The sequence below is a fragment of the Microtus oregoni genome, unplaced genomic scaffold (assembly GCF_018167655.1).
Source record: "Microtus oregoni isolate MIOR12 unplaced genomic scaffold, Mior012 000077F_ref0000221, whole genome shotgun sequence".
In the NCBI taxonomy this organism is placed as follows: domain Eukaryota; kingdom Metazoa; phylum Chordata; class Mammalia; order Rodentia; family Cricetidae; genus Microtus; species Microtus oregoni.
Window position 1 is genome coordinate 2,680,745 of NW_024544029.1, and position 8,367 is coordinate 2,689,111.

The following is an 8,367-nucleotide window of genomic DNA, read 5'->3' on the forward strand; positions in this document are numbered from 1 at the left end:
ACAAAAGACCTTTGAGTGGCTTCCTTACCAAAGGCTCAGTTCCGGTGTCAGAAAGGTGACCAATTCAGGACAACTGGACACACACACACACACACACACACACACACCTACCTGCCTGTCCCATTCTGGCTTCTGGTGTGGACAAGAGCAATTCTGGAAACTCGGGGGACAGCTCAGCTCAAGGGCTTGCTCCAAGGCTCTGACACACATCCCAGGGCCAGAGCAGTGTAACAAAGGCAGCAAAGAGAGAGCTTTACTGGAAGATGCTCGCGTTTCCCGCCTGTTCTCATCCGGTTTCATTTTGCTGACGTGGCAGCCGTGGTGTGCCTGTCGCTCACTGAGTGCCACAAATTCTGATTTTTCTTTCACTTGCGTTCCCTTTGCTTCTGAATCTCAGAGCTACTCCTGGGCCATGCTGACCAACCTCAAAAGAGTCCTCTTGGCGTTTGCCCAGGTAGTGAGTCCTTCCTGCTTAGCCCGACTCTGCTATCCGAGGTGACAGCTTCTGTTTTTGGAGGGAAGAGAAGATAGCTTAGCAGGAACAATGGTCTCCTACCTTAAGGAAAGACACGTTCTGTAAGCCAGGTGTCCCAAGCTAATGGCTTTGAGGTGTGACATCCTTGGCACTCGTGTCTGGGTTTAACTCCTGAGTCCTAAGGGCAGTGTGTTGGTGTGTGTGAGTGCGCAAGAATGCTCCCAAATGAGGATTCTGATGCGTCAGGAGCCGCTGGCCTCACTCCCCTGAGGTTGAGGACACTCTCATCATGATGTCAGGGCTAGCACGGCTTGCCAGGGTTCACTGAGGGAGGTGAAGGGGGCTGCCTTTGTGTTGCCAGCAGTCTCCCTTCCCCCCTGTTTTCAGGGTGTGAGTGCATTAGGCTTTAAAGCTCCAATTCTTTTCTTGTGAAGGTTTTGCTAAAACCTGTAAGTTTAGACTATGGAGTGGAAATAAAAACACCCATATCCTCCCGCTATTGATGTTTTAAAACATTTAAGTATTTTGACCTAAATGTTAAAGAACAAAGCCAATTGTTTAACTACAAAAGCAGAATGTAAATATTTAGGTTAGATATTTGGGACATCTATTTTCACAATTGCCTTACTTCCTTCCAAATGTTAGAGAAGGAATTAGAACACGGCTCTTTGAAAAGCGTGGGAAACCTAGGATGAAATACAAACCTGGCCATAAACTTCCTTCCTCACGTTTCAACGAGATTCTCTCCCCTTGGACGTGGGCCCCATATTTGTTTTTTAAGTGATTCCATTCTGTGCGTTTTGGAAATATTAATTCCATTTAAATAGACAAGGTTTACTGTGCATGAGGTGAATGTGTTAAAACATGACCTTTGAAACACTGTGTGCTTTTCATCCCGTGCCTCCGAGTTCCTCCCTCCCTGCTTCCCAGCCATCTCACTATCCCCTTTCTTTCCTGGCTGCATTCTCTCATTTTTCTGCATGCACTTATTTATACATTGATTACCAAATGCTTGTCCACCTTAAATTATGTTCCATTCATGGTACTAGGTGCAATTATGTTTTATACAGGTTTGAGCCTTTCCTTTTCACGTATTTCTTCATTATTTGGTCAAACAATTATTTTAAATCATACCCTGAATATTAGAAAGAAATGATCACACCTCTGTACTCACTAGTGAGTGAGCATCTGCAACTTAAAACGGAGACCTTGATGAGGAAGGAAAGTCAGGGTGATAGGTCAAAGGTGATAATAGTTTACGGTGACAGAGTCTGCCACACACTATGGCTAATTCGCATGGTTTCCATTAGAGTAATACTTGCAATGATATTCGTGATCTCATTGTAAGAAGGGGAAACTGAGGCAAGTAGTTCTTAGAACATTACTTATAGAGCTAGAAATGCAATAATATAAACCTCAAAAATGTTTTGAGGAGATTAAAAATAAAAAAGTCATGCAAAATGCTTACAATTGAATAACCATCAAGGAGAAAGCACAAACCATCATACAATCATTTCTCTAACTACGCCACCCGACATTCTTCAGTGTGTTACTGGTGGATTTTAATGTTACCCCTCACGGTGGGAGTTCGGGAAAGTTGTCTTACTTCTCTGTGCCTTGGTCTCCTGGGCTAGAAGCTGAGGAGAGCGATTATGAAGATTGATAACACATATGCACAAGTTAGCATGCCCAGCACATGGTAAACATTCCATAAATGCTGGCTTCTACTACCCACTGTCAGTGCGTGAGCAAAGGGAGGCCTGGTGAAAGGACAAAGTGAGAAAAAAACGGATTCAAACAAAGTCAGAAATTTGAATCTCAGGTAACTGAAATATCATGTTTTATGAAATTTATACGTTTCCCACAGCAGATGATGTAAGTTTTCATAAGGCCATAATTAGATCATGTTTGTCATGGAGGGGGAGAACAGGCTAGAGAGTGGCCGATTCTTTTTTTAATTTTTTTATGATTTATTTATCTTTATTTTATGTGCATTTGTGTGAAGGTGTCAGATCCCCTGGAACTGGATTTCCAGACAGTTGTGAGCTGCCATGTGGGTGCTGGGAATTGAACCCAGATCCTCTGGAAGAGCAGTCAGTGCTCTTAAAGGCTGAGTCATTTCTCCAGCTTGAGTGGCCGATTCTTTACAGTTGTAATGAACATCTGTTATGTGCCCAGCATCCTGGGGTGGGGGAGGGTGCGACAGATGGGGCATGAGAGAGTAGCCATGGTGGCTCTTCCGGTTGTAAGTGGACGAGGACGGTCATGTCCAAAGGAAAGAAACATGCCAAAAGAGGGCAGGCTTTGGAAAATGATGCAATCACTGGATGAGAACCAAGATAGACAACGTGTAATGGAATCTTCTGGAAGTTTCCATGCTGATGATGGGACCCCATTGTTCTACAAGAAATATAATAGAAGATGTGGGTACCCCTACAGTCACTAAGAGTCGAGGCAACCTAAGAGACAGGTTTGGCAGAGCAAGACAAGATAACTGAAATTTCATTTCTTTCCTGTAAAATGGAGTACCCACAGATTTTTCTTTTTCTTTCTTTTTGGTTTTTCAAAACAGGGTTTCTCTGTGTTACAGTCTTAGCTGTCCTGGAACTAGCATTTGTAGACCAGGTTGGGCTCGAACTCTCAGAAATCTGTGTGCCTCTACCTCCTAAGCTCTGGGATTAAAGACACACGCCACCACTGCCCAAGATTTCAATTCTTTAATATCTTTTTCTCACATTTCACTTCACTGAAGCTTGTGGCCTATAGGCGGTTTGGAAAGAAAGCATGGGCCTTGCACTCTGTACTCTTACCTTAGTGCCCATATAAATATATTTGACCTTCTCACATCTCGATTTTCCCATCTGTTCAATAATAACTCTTGAGCCCCTACATGGATATAGGAAGTATGGGGCTCCAGTGGAACAGGAGCCAGATAGAGGTGCCTCACACGCCATGAAAGCTGAGTGTGCGGATTCTTTAGTGTATGGCCTTATAGTCCCACCCCCCCTAGACCCTTTGATGAAGACTATGAGCCTAAATAATGAATAACGCTCTCCCTTGAAAAACTCTTTGGTCCTTGTTCTGAATTCTTCTATAAGCCGCTTCCTTTTGTTGACAACTTGAACTGGCTATTGGGGGATAAGTCAGTTTATCTTAAAATGTCATTTTAAAGTGGCACCCAGTGCGTTGCAGGAACGGTAGTCTCTTCTGGTTCTTTGTCACCGGTTGTGACTCTCCTGTTATCCTCTCCCAATGCCAGAAAGTCATCCTGAAATATTTTTAATTGACTACATCGTTCTGTTCTGTAATTCTAGCTTGCAAAATAAGCTCTCCTAAAAATATCCAGTGACAATTCCAGCCTGCTATGCCTTCAATTTCTCACATCTTAGGTTATTTGAAGGCATTTCTATCTACCTGACTCCTTCAGCAGACAGGAGGTGGGGAGCTTCCTATGTGTGTGCTGCCACCTTTCTTGGCCAGAGGGATCATTTGTGCCACTCCCCCATACACACACAGATACACACACATAGACACACATGCATGCACATACATACACAGACATACACACAAACACACACAGATACACACGCAGACACACACACATCCATGCACATACACACAGACACACACATAGACACACAGATACACACATACATACATAGACACACAGACACACACACAGATACACACACAGGCACACACACATCCATGCACATACACACAGACACACACAGACACACATGGACACACAGACACACACATACACACATAGACACACAGACACACACATAGACACACACAGACACACACAAACACACATAGACACACACATGCATGTACATACACAGACACACACACATGCACACATAGACATGCAGACACACACATACTCATACAGACACACACATGCATGCACATACACACAGACACACACACATACACACATAGACACACATAGACACAGAGACACATATACATATACACACAGACACACACAGACACATACAGAAACACATAGACACATACATACACACATAGACACACAGACACACACAGACACACACACAGACACACATATACACACACAGACACACAGACACATAGATAGACACATAGACACACATAGACACACAGACACACATAGACACACACACAGACACACATATACACACACAGACACATAGATAGACACATAGACACACATAGACACACAGACACACATAGACACACACAGAGACACACATATACACACACAGACACACAGACACATAGATAGACACATAGACACACATAGACACACAGACACACATAGACACACACACAGACACACATATACAAACACAGACACATAGATAGACACATAGACACACATAGACACACAGACACACATAGACACACACACAGACACACATATACACACACAGACACACAGACACATAGATAGACACATAGACACACATAGACACACAGACACACATAGACACACACACAGACACACATATACACACACAGACACACAGACACATAGATAGACACATAGACACACATAGACACACAGACACACATAGACACACACAGACACACATATACACACACAGACACACAGACACATAGATAGACACATAGACACATACATACACACATAGACACACACATAGACACACAGACACATAGATAGACACATAGACACACACATACACACACACAAACTGGAACCTTCTGTATCAGGGAGGTTTGACAGCATTCCTGATGGGTGCTTGGAGCTAGAGTTCTGTGCAACCAGGCTAGGGTGCATTCTGTGTCTTGGTGTGCTTACACCAATTTCCTGTTACAGGGTTTAGTAATTGCAAGAATTGAAAGACTTCCCCTTACTCTTCACATCAAAGCGGGGGGGGGGGGGGGTGTTGCTCTAGAAAACATGCTGGGGTACAGAGGTACAGAGGCCAGGGCCAGAGAGATAAGGCTAAGCTAGGCTGTCTAATTCAAACGCTGCTCCAAAAGTCACAGCTATGCAACCTTGGACAAGTTACTCACCTTCTCTATACTTAAAAAATAGGTGTGATCCTGTATACTATCTGGAAGAGAAGTTTCGAGGATTAAGTGAAAAAAAACAAAACCAAACCACAGGTGTGTATAAAAAGCTTAAGACAGCATTTGGCTCAGGTCTACTGATACTATTCAAGGAATACATCAGGCTGTCTCTGCAGGACGAACACCCCCTGTACTCAGGCATGCGTGGGAGTGGGTAGACCTGTGTTTTGGACTGAGTTCAGGGGGGCTGAGAACTCAAGCTTGAGTAGAGTGTTGGCTCTTGTTTCTGGGGTGAGATTCCTTTTTCAGGAGCCTCTGCTTTGGCCTCAGCAGAATTTTCTATTGCTCTCCCATTCGGTGCCCCTGGGTTCCTGTCCAAATCTATTTTGGCAGTCATTACTGTAGAGACAGGACTATTCCTGTGTTGTTTAATGCTCTATCTGTAACGACTAGCCTTTGGCATAGGAGAATGTAAAAGCATGTTTAACAAGTGATACATGGAATTCTAGAAAGTGCTATTGGAAGTAAGCGGCTTCCAAGAGATATTCTTGTACTTAGTAAGGTCAGCATTCTGGGATTGGGGGAGGGGCTAAGGTCGGGGGGGCACAGGGAAATTTGAGAACACAGTGTTAGCGGGAACACATTGCAAATTTACAACTACAGGGGAAAAAAAAACAAATATGAAGGCTCAAAATGTCTGGTTTAGAAAATGTCCTATTGTACATAACATTAACCCAAAATCTTGCTGTGCAGTTTAGCTTTGAATTTAGGGACAGAGATCAAATGGAAGACTCCATGTATAAGAATCACACAATAAAGACTGCACAGTTTTCTCAAAGCAAACTCTGATGATGGCTGTTTCTTTGTCTATTAATTGGTCTGGTGTCTCATGAAAACAGGGCCAGGAACATTATCCCATCATATTTTTAGAAGTACTTAAGTGACCTAGCCAGCCTGAGAACTCCTTGAGAGCTAGGCCATGTCCAGAACGTTTTGTATCTTTGTGGAACATATGATACGTTCGCACTGCCCTACTCCTTTCTTTTAAGGAATTCTGCAGGTCAAGTGTCCAGCCACAGTGGGATCCTTGTCCTAAAACAATCATAGGTCAGGTCGAGACAACATGCAAAGTATTTCTAAGCGTGCCAAGAGTTTGTTCTGATACTTCAGTTCCAGCTATTTCCCTTTGCTTCTTGTAGATGGGAGAGGCAAGTCCCCGTATCATGCAGGACACTTGACAAGGGATGTCACGTCAGGATGAGTGACAGGTTTGTAATCTTTCCTGTTTTAGCAGCGTTATTGAAAAAGACTGGGAAATCCCTCTTGATCTTTGATTGTACATATTCATAAAACCTCTTACAGACCAAAGAAGTTGTATCTTATAGATAAAATGTGAAGATATATGTTAACATAAGTGTTAAAAAATATTGAGATTTGGAGACATGGACTGCTGTCTAGTTTTGTGACAACTTGACACAAGCTAGAGTCATCAGTGAGGAGGGAGCCTCAGTTGAGAAAATTCCTCAATCTGATTGGACTGGAGGCAAGCATGTAGGGCATTTTCTTAGTGATTGATAGGGAGGGACCAGCCTATTGTGGGTGGAGCCATCCCTGGCCAGGCTGAACAAGCAAAGGGGAACAAGTCAGTAAGTTTCATGGCCTCTGCATCAGCTCCTGCCTCCAGGTTCCTGCCTGTTTGAGTTCCTGTCCTGACTTCCTTCAATGAAAGACTAGGAGGTGGAAGTATAAGCCAAATAAACCCTTTCCTCCCCAATTTGCTTTTGGTCATGGTGTTTATCATAACACTAGTACCCTAACAAGAAAAATAGTGTGAACTGTTGGTGTTCATAATTTTAACAAATTATGCAAAATTTTATATGTGTAAAAAGTATAAACTTTCAATTCTTATTTTTCTTTCTCAGCTAGAGGAAACTAAAAGAAGATGATTTTGCTTAAGATTGGATGTATTTTAGGCATACTCGATGAACTTTGGACCAGTTGCCAGCTTCCAGAGGGAGAAGGAAGGTCTAGCCTTGGGAGGATGAAGCCGTAGATCCTGCTTTGCCCCTGGAAGGCTGGCACACACCAGTGTGGTGGAAGACAGGCACACACCAGTGTGGTGGAAGACGGGCACACACCAGTGTGGAAGACGGGTACACACCAGTGTGGAAGACGGGCACACACCAGTGTGGTGGGAGACGGGGATACACCAGTGTGGTGGGAGACGGGCACACACCAGTGTGGTGGGAGACGGGCACACACCAGTGTGGTGGGAGACGGGCACACACCAGTGTGGTGGGAGACGGTCACACACCAGTGTGGTGGGAGACGGGTACACACCAGTGTGGAAGACGGGTACACACCAGTGTGGTGGGAGACGGGTACACACCAGTGTGGAGGATGGGTACACACCAGTGTGGAGGATGGGTACACACCAGTGTGGTGGAAGGCGGGCACACACCAGTGTGGTGGAAGACGGGCACACACCAGTGTGGAAGACGGGCACACACCAGTGTGGAAGACGGGTACACACCAGTGTGGTGGAAGACGGGCACACACCAGTGTGGTGGAAGACGGGCACACACCAGTGTGGTGGAAGACGGGTACACACCAGTGTGGAAGACGGGCACACACCAGTGTGGAAGACGGGCACACACCAGTGTGGGAGACGGGTACACACCAGTGTGGGAGACGGGCACACACCAGTGTGGTGGAAGACGGGCACACACCAGTGTGGGAGACGGGTACACACCAGTGTGGGAGACGGGCACACACCAGTGTGGTGGAAGACGGTACACACCAGTGTGGTGGAAGACGGGCACACACCAGTGTGGTGGAAGACGGACACACACCAGTGTGGT

At 44.8% G+C, this 8,367-nt stretch overlaps 1 long non-coding RNA gene across 1 annotated transcript in view; it reads left to right on the plus strand.

Moving 5' to 3' along the window:
* The window catches only part of LOC121441381, a 28,395-nt gene extending 20,947 nt beyond the window's left edge, over positions 1–7,448 (plus strand). Inside the window, exons 3-4 of the long non-coding RNA XR_005973456.1 lie at positions 6,706–6,774; positions 7,429–7,448. This is a non-coding gene — a long non-coding RNA (uncharacterized LOC121441381). The remainder of the gene's footprint in view (positions 1–6,705; positions 6,775–7,428) is intronic.
* The last annotated feature ends 919 nt before the right edge of the window (positions 7,449–8,367 follow it).